Here is a 13,910-nt window from a genome sequence, read left to right as displayed (position 1 = left end):
GTGACTCTTGTCAATTCATTTAACTCATTTAACCACTATCTACTTAATTTTCTCCAACTGTAAAATGATAATTTTATTTTTAAATTTTCAACTCCAAATTATCTCTCTACTCTCACGAACTAAGAAACAAGAAATATGAAACCCATTATACACATAAGATTATACAAATATCCATATTAGCAATTTTTTAAAAAGAAAAATATAAAAAGGAAAAACATGCTTCAGTCTATACTCTTAGTCAATTAGTTCTCTATCTGGAGGTATGCAGAATTCTATATCATGAGTCCCTTGGAGTTGAGGTCACTCATTATTTGATCAGAAATTCCAAATTTTACAAAATTGGTTACTGCTACATCACTGCTAAGTGTAAAATGTTCTTAGTTCTATTCAATTCATTTTTTATGAATTTGTATTTTCCCAGATTTTTCTGAAAAATTTCAAAATGGCTATAATAACATCCAACTTTTTCTGTCTGTCCCAAGGAGGAATGAGTGATGGATTATTCAACTCTTCATAGTGAAATCAAATTCAAATTCAGGTCTTCCACTTTCAGGACAAGAACCTAATGTTCAATAAAAACTGCTGGGAAAATTGTAAAACAGTATGGGAGAGATTAGGTCTAGATCAATATCTCACATCCTATGCCAAGATAAATTCAGAATGGGTAAACAACTTAAATATAAAGAAGGAAACTATAAGTAAATTAGATGAACATAGAATAGCATACTTGTCAGATCTATGGGAAAGAAAAGAATTTAATACCAAGCAAGAAATAGAGAATATAATAAAATGTAAAATGAATGACTTTGATCACATTAAATTAAAAAGGTTTTGTACAAAGCCAATGCAAGCAAAATTAGAAGAAAAGCAACAAATTGGGGGGGGGGGATATCTTTATAACAAAAACTTCTGACAATGCTCTAATTTCTCAAATATATAAGGAACTAAATCAACTGTACAAAAAATCAAACCATACCCCAATTGATATATGGACAAGGGACATGAATAGGCAGCTTTCAGATAAAGAAATAAAAAATATCAATACACACTTGAAAAGATATTCTAAATCTCTTATAATTAGAGAAATGCAAATCAAAACAACTCTGAGGTACCACCTCATATGAAGTAGGTTCGCTAAAATGACAGCAAAGGAAAGTAATAAATGTTGGAGAGGATGTGGCAAAATCGGGACACTAATGCATTGTTGGTGGAGTTATAAATTAATCCAACCATTCTGGAAGGCAATTTGGAACTATGCCCTAAAAGCTTTAAATGACTGGTTACCCTTTGATCCAGCCATAGCTCTGCGGGGTTTGTACTCCAAAAAGCAATTAAAGAAAAATATGTGTACAAAAATATTTATAGCCGTGTTTTTTGTGATAAGAAAGAAAGAAAGAAAGAAAGAAAGAAAGAAAGAAAGAAAGAAAGAAAGACAGACAGACAGACAGACAGACAGACAGACAGACAGACAGACAGAAAGAAAGAAAGAAAGAAAGAAAGAAAGAAAGAAAGAAAGAAAGAAAGAAAGAAAGAAAGAAAGAAAGAAAGAAAAATTGGAAAATGAGGGGATGCCCTTCAATTGGGGAATGGCTGAAATAATTGTGGTATATATTGGTGAGGGAATACTATTGTGCTCAAAGGAATAATGAACTGGAGGAATTCCATGTGAACTGGAACAACCTCCAGGAATTGATGCAGAATGAAAGGAGCAGAACAAGGAGAACATTGTACACAGAGGCTGATACACTGTGTTACAATTGAACATAATGGACTTCTCTACTAGCAGCAATGCAATGATCCAGGGCAATTCTGAGGGTCTTTTAAGAAAGAATGCTATCCACATCCAGAGAAAGATCTGTGGGAGCAGAAACACAGAAGAAAAACTTTTGCTTGATCACATAGTTTGATGGGGATATGATTGGGAATGAAGACTCTAAATATTCATTCTTTTGCAAATATTAATAATATGGAAATAGGTCTTGATTAATGATTTCCAAATGTAAAACCCAGTTGAATTGCTTGGCTACAGAAGGGGTAGGGAAGAAAGAATGGGGAAAATATGAATCATGTAACCATGGGAAAATTTTTCAAATTAATTAATTTAATTAATAATATTTTTCAAAAATTCATGTCTTCCAGACTCCAAACCCAGCACACTACTGAACCACCTTACTTACCGCTCGGTCACAGAATACAGATTTCCAAATTGTTAGTGGTCTAGTTGTAGTACAAACTCATGGTACGAAACCTGAACTTTAAGTAAGGAGATCTGGGTTCCTTTTTTTTCCAGTTGTGCCAAAAAAAAAAACTACCTGCTAGGCATTTTTCAAGTTACTTCATGTTATAGTGCCCCAGGTTCTTGATCTGTAAAATGAGAGAATTGGACAAGATTATCCCTTAGGTCCCTTACAGCTCTAAAAGTCAATGCTACTAAGACATTTTCTATGAGATGAATAGGTGAGCAATTCACTAGGGAACTTCATAGTCTATACTTCTGAGATTTTTGCTTCAGGTTGCACTTAATGTTTCCAAAAGTGACTTGTTGAGATTTATTTTTATGTATTTCTACAGATTCAGTGCTGTAACACAACAGAAAGATGTAGTAGTTTCATTTATTGTTCACCTCACCTCCCACCGTTTTCATTCTATATCATCAACATTAGTCCAATGGCTAGAAAAGGTGTTTCTAATTTCATCTATTCTAGCAAAGAGAGGAACAGCATGCTTATGTCATGGAAGACCCTGTTTATGTGCTAAAACAGGAGTCATAAACTGCAGACTGAAAGTAAATTCACATGCTTTTGTATGATCCATAAGCTAAGATGGTTATTACATGTAGTGTCCCAAACCTACTCTAGGATAAAAGCTGTCTTCCTGGAGAAATTAGTTTTTAACTTTTATACAGCTGCAAGCCATCTCCCAAGGATACCAGCATTTAAAATCCAACAAGGTCTCTAGCATCCCAATTTAGTGAATGTGCTAATAATAAGTAAATAAAAAAGAGATCATTTCGCAGGTCAATTGAAGTGCCTTCTATCCTCCTTTCCAAATTGTCACATCCCAACAATCACGCATGCCCCAATTTTAGCTACCTCTTTACCTTCAATGTACCAGATACTGTGCTAAGCACTGGAGATTCAAAAAGAGGCAATAGACAGTCCCTACCCTCATGGAACTTATGATCTATTAGGGAAGATGACATGCACCAAATATATCAATAGCAAGATATCTATCTATCTATATATATATATAGAGAGAGAGATAGATAGATAGATAGATAAGGGGTAAATGGGAAATAATTAAAAAGGAGAAGACACTCAAATTAAGAGGGGCTAAAGAAGTTTTCCTGTAAAAGGTGGAATTTTAGTAGGGGTTTATAGGAAGTAAAAAGAGGTCCATAGTCAGAATAGAGAACAGAAAAAGTTCCAAGCATGGAATGGCTAGAATCCAGAAATGGAATATCCTGTTTGTGGAACAACCAGGAGGTCAGTGTAATCAAAAGGTACATGTGGGAGTAAAGTGTAAGAAGACTGGAAAAAATAGTAAAGGGAAAGGTTATAAAAGGCTTTGAATACTAAACATAGTATTTCTATTTGCCTCTGGAAGCAATGGGGAATCACTGGAGTTTATTGATTTATTGAGTAGGAAGTGATATGGTCAGAGCTGTGCTTTAGGAAATTCAATTTGGTGGAAGATGGTTTGGAGAAAGGAGAGATTTGAGGCAGTCAGATCACTAGCAGGCTGTTGCAATAATCCACATGGGAAGTAATGAGGACCTGCACCAGGGTGGCAGTAGTGTCAGAGGAGAAAAGAGGGCATATTTGAAAAACTTTGCAAAGATGAAATTAATAGGTTTAACAATATATTGGATATGAGGGATAAAAGAGACCAAAGAATCCAGAAGACTCTTAGGTTGTGAATTTGAGAGCCTGAGAAGATGGTGTTGCCCTCTACTGGGAGAGAAAAAGTAGGAGCAAAGGAAGGATTGGGGGGGAAGATGCAGATTGAGTTTAAAATGTCCAGGGGACATCCATTCTGAGATGTCTGAAAAGCAGTTGGACCTTTGGGAATGGAGGTCTGCAAAGATATCAGCACAAGAAAGGTAGATGTAAGAATCATCAGAATAGAGATGGTGATTAAATCTATGAGCTGATGAGATCATCAAGTGAAGTCATATAGAGGGGAAAAAGAAGACCCACCACAAAACCCTGAAGTACACTGTGATTACAGGATGTGATCTGTAAGAGGTTCCAACAAAGTAGACAGAGACGTAATGGTTAGAGAGGTAAGAGGAGAATCAGGAAGGAGAAGTGGCCTGGAAACCTAGAGAAGAGAATATTAAGGAGAAGAGTATGATCAATAGTATGAAAGGCTATAGAGAGGCCAAGGAAAATGAGGATGAAGAAAAGGTCATTGGATTTGGCAATTTAGGAGGGAACAGTTTGGGTGAAATGGTAAATTTGGAAGCCAGATTGTAAGTGATGTGTGTGTGTGTTTGTGTGTCCTTATCACAGTGATCCTGGCACATTATAGATATTGTATAAATGCTCACTCCCGTCTTTGATAAACAAACTGACTCCATTTTGAAAACAATCTCCATTTTGAGGTGTTTCAATTTCCTATAAATCACCTGGTTTGGGAGAATTTAGGAGGTTGCTCCCTGATTCCCATCTTGGAAAGCTTTTCTCTGATAAGAAATCAGGTTATGCAAGCCTTACATCTTGTTTTACATCCTTCTTTTTACTCCCTTTTACTATATAAAAATCTGTGCAAACTCTGTATTTGGGGTCCTTAAGACTACTGAGGGCCCTGGAAGCAATTTGTTATATACAACCATATTCCTCACCAATAAATCATATTGCTCAGATTTTGTTTCCTCAGTTATAAATCTACTTGGAATCCTTCCTTTCCCCCCACTCCCTATCTCCTCATGCTAAGACATTTTTACAAATGTTTTCTCATTTGATCCTCACAACATCCCAGGAAGTAGGTGTTATTCTTGTTCTCATCAAATAAGTGAGGAAATTAAAGCAGGCAGAGGTTAAGTGACTTGCCCATTGTCATGCAATGAGTCAATGTAGGAGGCTATATTTGAACTCAGCTTGTTTTGACTCTCCAGGCCCAGCAATCTATCCACACTGTGTCACTTAGTTGTGTTAAATTGACTATTTATTAAAACTACCCCCCCAGCAGCATTGACTGGTTTCTGTTTCCCATATGTCCTTAATTGTTCTCTTTTTCTGACCATCCCTGCCTTCTACCCTAACCAAGAACTCCTTTAGCCCTCCCTTGGCTTTTTCTAGGTCCTGAAATATTTTTCTGAGTAGTGTTTTTTCTTATAAATTTTGGATACTCATAACCAAGAAATATATAATATTAGATTATACTTTTTACTACAGTATAAACATGAGCCACACTTGGGGAGAGCATTTTCTTCACATCATTTCTCCCAAAGTTGTTTCAGCATCAAATGAAATAATCTGTGTAAAGCACTTTGCAAAGATTAATAAGTTACATAAATACTGGCTAACTAGAGGTTAATAATAGTAATAATAGCAATGGTGGTAATATATCATATTTCATAGTAGTTTGTACTGCAAAACATCCAGTTCAACAAAGATAATTTCTTTCACATCTTTGGATTACCACATAGTATCTTGTAAATAATAAATCCTGAATTGATGTTTGCTGAATTGAAAGAACCTAATAAAGTACAGAATTTTTATTTTTTCATTCCTTAAATTTCCCCAATGTGATCCTACTATTTTCATGACAGATGAAGAGAAAATTTCTTTTATAAGCTATTAGGTATCTATCTACTGGAATAAGCAGCTTCATGTTGAATGTTAAAAGAGAATTGGGTAATATTTTAATTATATTGTTTTGAATGGTATTTATATTATCTATAGGAATTCTTGGGAAAATTTCTCTCACTGATATGTTAGGTACCAAAAATGCTGAGTTCACTCCATTATGCTATGTTATAAATTAAAATGCATAAATACAGTGTTACCAGTATTAATACCATACTATCAATAAAGAGATACATAAAAGAAAGGATATAGGAGTTATCATCAAAGGAGTCTATGATCAGAAAAGGTCTTTCATGTAATGAAAATGAAGTCTAACAGATGGAGAGCTCTTTTGCTATGCTGATATAAATAAAATATGAAGAAAATGAATGGCAAGTCCTCACTCAGAGTGTTGGACAGCACATGTAAGATATATAAGAAGACTGGCAGAAAAAACATACAAGATGAGAAGGCAAGGAAAGGTTATGGTCTACACTTTGGGAGGTAGTAACCACATACAATAAAAAATCTAGAGTTGGAAGGTTGTTAAAAATTACATATCTATCAAATCAAGGAAGGAGTATCATCATGGACTGCTTTGGAGGACTGGAGATGATCTCAATACATATATTGATGTCTAGTCCTTCTCAATAGCTGCCTTTCTCCCCCTTTGATAAGTAGTGATGGGTAGGACAAAGAGTTATTTAGCATAACTGGAGATCATTGATAATGTCTCTACATCTTTCATAGTCTCTTTTCTTATATGAAAAATTTTCTTAATATCAAATGATAGCATATATCATGCGAAGGAAGATATTTGTAAACTGTAAAGTCAGAATTGTGCTAGTAGATGTTTAACAACCCACATTAAAATGCATAAATTAAATTATTTAAAATTTATTCTTCCTTTCCAATCTTTTGTCCTCCACCTCCTTAAGTCTAGACAATTAATAAAGCAAGAATTCAAGTGCTTGATTTGTTATGTTTGTCAATTTAAAATTTAATAATCAATTCTTGAAAGCAGAGATGCATCAGCTTCAGCATACCACTGAGTAAAACTCTATGAAATCTAGCTTCCTGCTTCATTTCAAAATTTTATTTCACACTTCTCATCTTATACTCTTTATTCAAATTATAGTAATATGGTAGTTGTTTCCAGAATTCAATGTTTCATTTTCTGTCTTTGCACTGGCTACCCCTCAGGCCTAGAATATACTTCCTCCTCATATTTTTGTTTTATGATTGTTACTTTTGATGAAGGCTCAACTCAACTTATTTTCATCATCATCATCACTATTGACTTCAAACGATTCTTCCACTTGTACTCTACAAAGCATTCAAACAAACCAACTTGCTTTTACCCTATACAACATTCTTCTTGATTTTGTGCCTTTACAAAGGCTTTCCCCTCCCATCCCTGGAATCTTTGCATCATTAGATCCTCTCCCCTTCTAAGACTCAGCTCATGTTCTACCTGTAACAAGAGACCTTTCTTGATCACCTCATTTAATCATGTTCCCACTCTGATTATGAAAATATTTTCTATTTACATAACATATTCATATTGTACATATATATTGTCAACTGCTACAGTAGAATGTAACTTCTTAGAAGGACTATTTATTTTTTTCCTTGTTTCCCTGGTATCTATCACAATTTGTGGTATGCAGTAGTACTTATTTAATGCTCATGCAGTTAATGAACTATTATTATCAGGCACTAAAATTATGTTTAAAAGACATTTTGGCACCTTTATCACATAGTAGCTATTCATTCAGTTTTATATAAACATTAATAAATTATTATAAAATAATTTTAAAATCCATAGAATCAAATTAATATTTTTCTCAATGTAAAGAAGAATGAGAATGATAGAGAACATAACAAATGGGTAAAAACAATCAGGACAAGGTCTTCTTAACTTATTATTATGTTAATAAGTAACTGGTTTTCAAGAGAATTATTTCCCAATCAAGGCAAAACCTTGATTTCAGAAGCCAAACTATCCTGATATTTAAACAAGAAACCCAGTGCTAATTTCAAATTGTCTCTATGAGTATTGTGCTTAAATTTTCTCTTGATGAGTAGAAACTCCACAGCTAAAAGGTGAAAGAAATTTGGTTTCTGAAGCAACTGAAAGAATGGAATTGGTCAGAAATCCCTTGTCAGCTTTGAAAAAGAAAAAAATTTATGTGAGTCATCTTTCTGGGCTATGCTGACTGAGTCTGTTTTCTGTGTAGTCAAACCAGCAGAAATATTAGATTGTGTTGTAGTACCATAATGATGGTCCCTGTGGAATGAATTACATACCTGTTTGTAGTGATACTTAGGCATTTAATCATTGTTGATATTTCATTCAACACTGTTTCCTGGAAACCTCCGTAGTTCTCCACAGGATGCTACAGACATACCTACTCCATTTGTTTGGGAGTTATTATCCTGTTACACTCTGTTTAAATCTGAATTGGTGAAACAAGTACAACAGCATTTAGATGAACCTGGCTTCCTCCCCCCCACCCCCGTTCCATTTTCAATGCCACAATAGGTTTTGATAAGAAATTCAGTAAATAGGTGTGAACTGTTCCCCCTCCCTGCCCCCATGAAGCTACTCAGTGGAATCAAATAATAATCAGGAGTCCTCTGAACTGTGATACAATCCCTAGATGGGGCAACTCTTCCTCATTCTTTACGGCTAATCTTTCTTGGACAGAACATGTGTTCATCAGCCTCAATGCTTTCTTCTAGATATCCTAACTGTTTGACACTTTCAGGCACAACAAGAACAAATTAAAGTTTTCTGAATGGAGCCAGCCCATTCTTTACACTAAAGTAGTTCATGAGAAAGTTCTGACACTCTCAAAGCTTTCCTTGTTCCCAGATGGAGGCATAGTAGCAAAGATTGGGTTTTCATCCAGTCCTCGAAGCCCAGCAGCCAAGTGCATTACACTTGCATGCCCATCTTTGGCATTTTTAACAATCTCTGCTCCTCCTGTGTACTACCCAGCAGGGTGGACTAGCCTTTTGTCTCTCTGGAACAGATTACTGAACCTACGACCTGTGAATAGAACATTTTAATATTTTGATAAATATATTTCCCTATATGTGGTTTTAATCCCACATATTTTATGCATTAAAAACATTTATTCTGAGAATGGGCTCATAGGTTCACTAGACTGCCTAGGAGGTCTATGGAATATATAAAAAGTTAAGGGCTCCTGAATTATAAAGAAATGGGCATGAATTTGAAGCCAGAAGACCAAAGTCTAAATGATGGCTATGTAACTTTCTATCTGTGTGACTTTGCACAGACCATTGAATTCCACTATTCCTGATGCTTAAAATGATAAAGGTTAGACTTGAGTGATTTCTAAGGTTCCTCCCAACTGTAGAATTAACCATCTTATAAGGAACTGGGAAGAACCTTAGAAATTACAGACATATTGCAGAGCACGTGGGGGCTATAAAGGGTAAGAAAGCAAGAAAAGTAGGACTGGATTGGACACACTTTGAATATCTTCCACACATTTGATGTTCGATGAAATTCAAAAGACTTTATTTAACTGGCTGTTCTGGGCCAGGAATTATGTTGGTAGCTTGACACAAAATGACTAAACAGATTACAGCCTCGAGGCATTTATGTTCTATTTAGAGCATATGACGTGTGCACATGCAGACAAATGCAACATATATAAAAGCAATAGGAAATACTTTCAAGTAGGAGAAGAAAGCAGAGACAACTGGGGGAGGGCAGGGGAAGCATCCTGGTGGAGGTAGCCTGCAGTCTGAAGGAAGATCAGATTTCTATATAGTAGAGGTGAAAAAGAGCACATTCCTACCATAAATGAGAGTCTGCCTCAAATACATGGAGGTCAGAGATGTATAGCAGGTTGAGTTGAGCAGAACAGAAAGTGAAGGAAGACATATGTTCCATGAAACAACACTGGAGAGACAGTGGAAGCACAGACTATGGAAGGGTTTAAAAGCCAAGCTGATGAGTTTTTACTTTGTCCTCAGGGTAAAAGGAGACTCAGCCAATCAATAGATGGATCAATTTTTTTAAGCCTTTTCTATGTGCTGGGCACTGTACTAAGCACTAGGAAATTCTTTAAATGAAGGGAGGGAAATGGTCTAATCTATATTTTAGAAAAGTCAATTTTACAGTTGTATGGAGGATGGATTCGAAGAGGAGACGGATGGAGACAACTTAGGAGTTGACTACAATACCCTAAGCAAGAAATGACTGAGGACTGAACAAAGCAGTGAAGACACAAGAGAAATCAAAGGGACAAGTCAACAAAAATTGAAAAAAGAAAGAAAAAAGTAAGAGTTGAGGTTATTTATTATGATGTGAAAGGAAACAAATGCCTAACCTATATAGAGCAGCTTAAGTTTTAGAAAGCATTTGACGTACAATAACCATTTCTTCACCCAATAGTCTTAGATGCTAGAGTTCTCTGTTTTAAAGATGACGAGCAGGCTGGAGGAATTGAAATAGACTTTGTCTTCAACTGAATAAACAAGTAGGTCAGAGCTGATACAGTGAATTAGACTGATATAAACATTTTAAAATTAGACGGAACCTTAATAAAAATCTTGCCTAATCTCCATATTTTAGAAATGATGAAAATAAGGGACAGTGAGAGGTGAAGTAGCATTGCCAAGGTCACAAAAATGAGTTAGTGGAAGAATTAGGGCTAGAAGTCAGGCAGCTGGGCCTTTAAGACCACTTGGGAGAAAATGGAACCATATCTCATAGACTCCTAGAATTTTATAACTAGAAGAAAATCTTTGAAATGATCTACAACAAACCTTCTATTTGAAAAATGAGGGAAACAAGGCTCAGAAAGGAGATCAGTCAGTCAGTCAGTCAACAAAAACCTATTAAACCTTGACTGTGTTCCAAGAAAGGGAAGCTATGTGGTACACTAGATAGGGTGCTGAATCTGGAGTTAGGATAGTTTTGCTTCATGAGTTCAAATTCAACCTCAGATACTTATTAGCCTTGTGACCATAGGCAAGTCCCTTAACCTTGTTTGCCTCAGTTTCCTCATCAATAAAATGAGCTAGAGAAGGAAATAGCAAACCATTCCAGTATTTTAGCTAAAAAAAACCATCATGTCCAATTCTTTGAGACCCCATCTGATGGTTTTTTTTGTGAACCACAAATATAATTTTCTATTCAGCAGATTATATACTTCACCTACTTGCTTTTTTTTTCCTGAATGTATAAATAGACTGAGCTTTTCTGAATGCTTTTAGATCTCCTTTCAGAGGCTCTGCCATATTCTTGTGACAAGGAAATCACTTTTAAAAGACTGATATATATTAATTTAAGGTTGCCAAGGAATTCAGCTATGTAATTCCTAAATGAAAACTCAAGTCAGCCGTCAGCCTTTTTTGGAGTTTAATTACAATAGGAGTAAGAAAGGAATTAGAGATAGAGAGAGAGAAAAAGGGAGAGAAGGGAATAGGGCTTAAATACCCCTTCTGTTTAGGCTGGGCCAAAAGGCCCAAGCCCTTAGATAGCTGGGGCAAAGAAAAGAGATCAGTCCCTATTACTCACGTGACCAAAATGGAGAAACAGTCTCAGAGCCCCCACCTTCAGCTTCCTTCAGAGCAAGCTTCTCAGAGCACACTGCAACCACTCCGACAAACTCCTAAAACACCCCCCCTCAGTCTTCAGATCCCTCTCTCTTTAAGGAAACCATCCAAGTTGCCTCCCCTCAGTTCTCCCATCTACCAATCACTGTCCATCAATTTCCCTGTGCCAATGGAGGCTCTAGCTTAACCCAGGACCGCCCAGAGGTCTCTGGCTTTGCACATGTCTTTTGAAGGTCATATTTTCAAATAATTAAATCTTTGATCCTTTGCTACAGCCCTTCCTAAATCCTGTTAACCTGAGTAGGGTAGAGATTGGAATAATTAAATTTTGATCTATGCTGCAGCCCTTTCTCAATCCTGTTAGGACTGAGTAGGGTGGAGATTGATTCCAAGTATCTCCATTGTATCAATTCCAAAATCAATCATGACTCAAAGAAATTCCTGTTCTATGCTTAAGCATAGGTCAATGTCCTTTCCATTGTTCAGCAAAAGGTTTCTGTCCTAAAGTAATCTTAAGAAGGGAGGAGGAGGAACCTCCCATGCCAATGGGGTTCACATTCCAATAGACTATCAGTAAGAAATTTTCCAAGTATGAAATTTCCCAATGGTGAAATTTCCAACATTTATAAGTCTAAGAAATTTTGAGGTTTACATCCTGAAGCTTGATACAAACAGTGCAAAATTATCTACAAATAGTAACATCTGGAGAACCTCAAAATCAACTTGAATCTTGAACCTCTTCCTTAATTGACCTGGGCATAAAAGATAATTCATTAAAGGAGGGTCCTTAAATGAGTATTTTGCTTTTTTGCAATTAAATAGATTTTATAGGTAACAAATAAATATCACTGCACCCATTATTTTCTTCATCTTTCTGACAGGTTTAATATTTGCTAGATTACTTAATTGAATTAAATATAGAAAATTAAGTAAAGCTGTCCTTGGGAAGTGTAAGGAAATTCAACAGCTAAATCAAGCAGGTTCCCATATTCATTGTTAGACAATAAACATTGTTAAGCAATTACTATGTGCCAGGAATAGTGCTAAATCCTGGGAATACAAAGAAAAAATATTCCCTGTTTTGGAGTTTATGATCCAAGGTGGGGAGATAACATGGAAGAACTATATATGAACAAGTTATATACAGTATAAGTTGAAAATAATCAACAAAGGAAAGGCATTATAATTGAGGGTTCAAGAATGGCTTCCTCTAGAAGGTGGGAATGGAGTTAGGAAATCCATGTAGGATGAGATAAGGAAGGAGAGCAGTCAGTGAAACTTCCTAGAGTCAAGAGATGGAAGGTTTTGTTCAAGGAATAGCAAGGAAGTCAGTGTCACTGAATTGCAGAGTATTTGGGAACTATAAAAGGGTAAATAAATAGGAAAACTAGGGATGAAGTGGGCAGATTATAAAGAGCTTTGATTGCAAAAAAACAACAATTATATATTTATATTTGATTCTAAAAGTGTTACAGAGATTCTAAAGTTTACTTTTGCTCTTCTATTCATTTCCATTTCAAGTAGGAATTTTATAGGGACCATCCTATAACAAACACTTCCTTTGTAATGGATTATAAAATAATAGGTTTAATCATAGAGAGGATCTTGGAGGTCATCAAGACCTATTCCCTCCTTTTAGAGATTAAGACACTGAGGCTAGAAAACCAAAGTAATTTTCCCTAGGGTCATATTGGTAGTAATTGGCTGAACTGGCATTTGAATCCTGTTCCTCTAATGCCACATCCAGGATTATTTCCCCCTTTGTAAAGTTATCCTTCTTCTACATTGCTAAGATATTTTGATGGTGGTCAATAGAGATGATTTTCACAGGGAACAAACACCCCTATGGAATGGCAGGTCTTTTTTTTTTTACTCCACATATAATTATTAGTCACTAATTTATGAATTAAAACTAGAACACAATGCATAATAAAACATATAAAGAAATATTTTTCATGTAGCTTTGCACTTTCTGTTCTTCTAAACTCTACAAGTTCATAAGATCTCAAATTAATCAGGTTTCCAAGTTCTCAGATACACATAGTCCAAGTCTTTCCTAAACTCAGGGAAAAGCGGGTAATCACAGCTCTCTGAAGATATGTCACTAATATTTCCCATAGTCAGAAACTCTCCAGTCAGTGCAACTCACTGAGGACATGGGAACTGGGACTCAGTAGTGTAAAAATTAAATTATATTCCTAATAATAAAAATATTATTTTTATGAGGTTTATTAAGGATCATTAGAATTCAAGGAATAAAGAAGATACAAAATAAAAACCATGTGCCCATGGCTGATTAGCACATTTAAAATCCCCATACTTAGCTTACTACTATACTTGCTACATCATTACAAAGGAAGAGAAGAGTGTGGGAGGCCAGTTAAATACCAATTGTGATCTCTCCAAGATGAAGACTCAGGAGAGATTATAGGGAATTCTGGGAAATAGCAAGGAATTCTGGGGAATGAAGTCTAGAGTTCAAAATCTCCATTTTACAGCAGGGCTGATGGGCTGCCT

Source organism: Monodelphis domestica, chromosome 6, assembly GCF_027887165.1.
Source record: "Monodelphis domestica isolate mMonDom1 chromosome 6, mMonDom1.pri, whole genome shotgun sequence".
Classification (NCBI taxonomy): domain Eukaryota; kingdom Metazoa; phylum Chordata; class Mammalia; order Didelphimorphia; family Didelphidae; genus Monodelphis; species Monodelphis domestica.
This window is presented reverse-complemented; position numbering follows the sequence as displayed.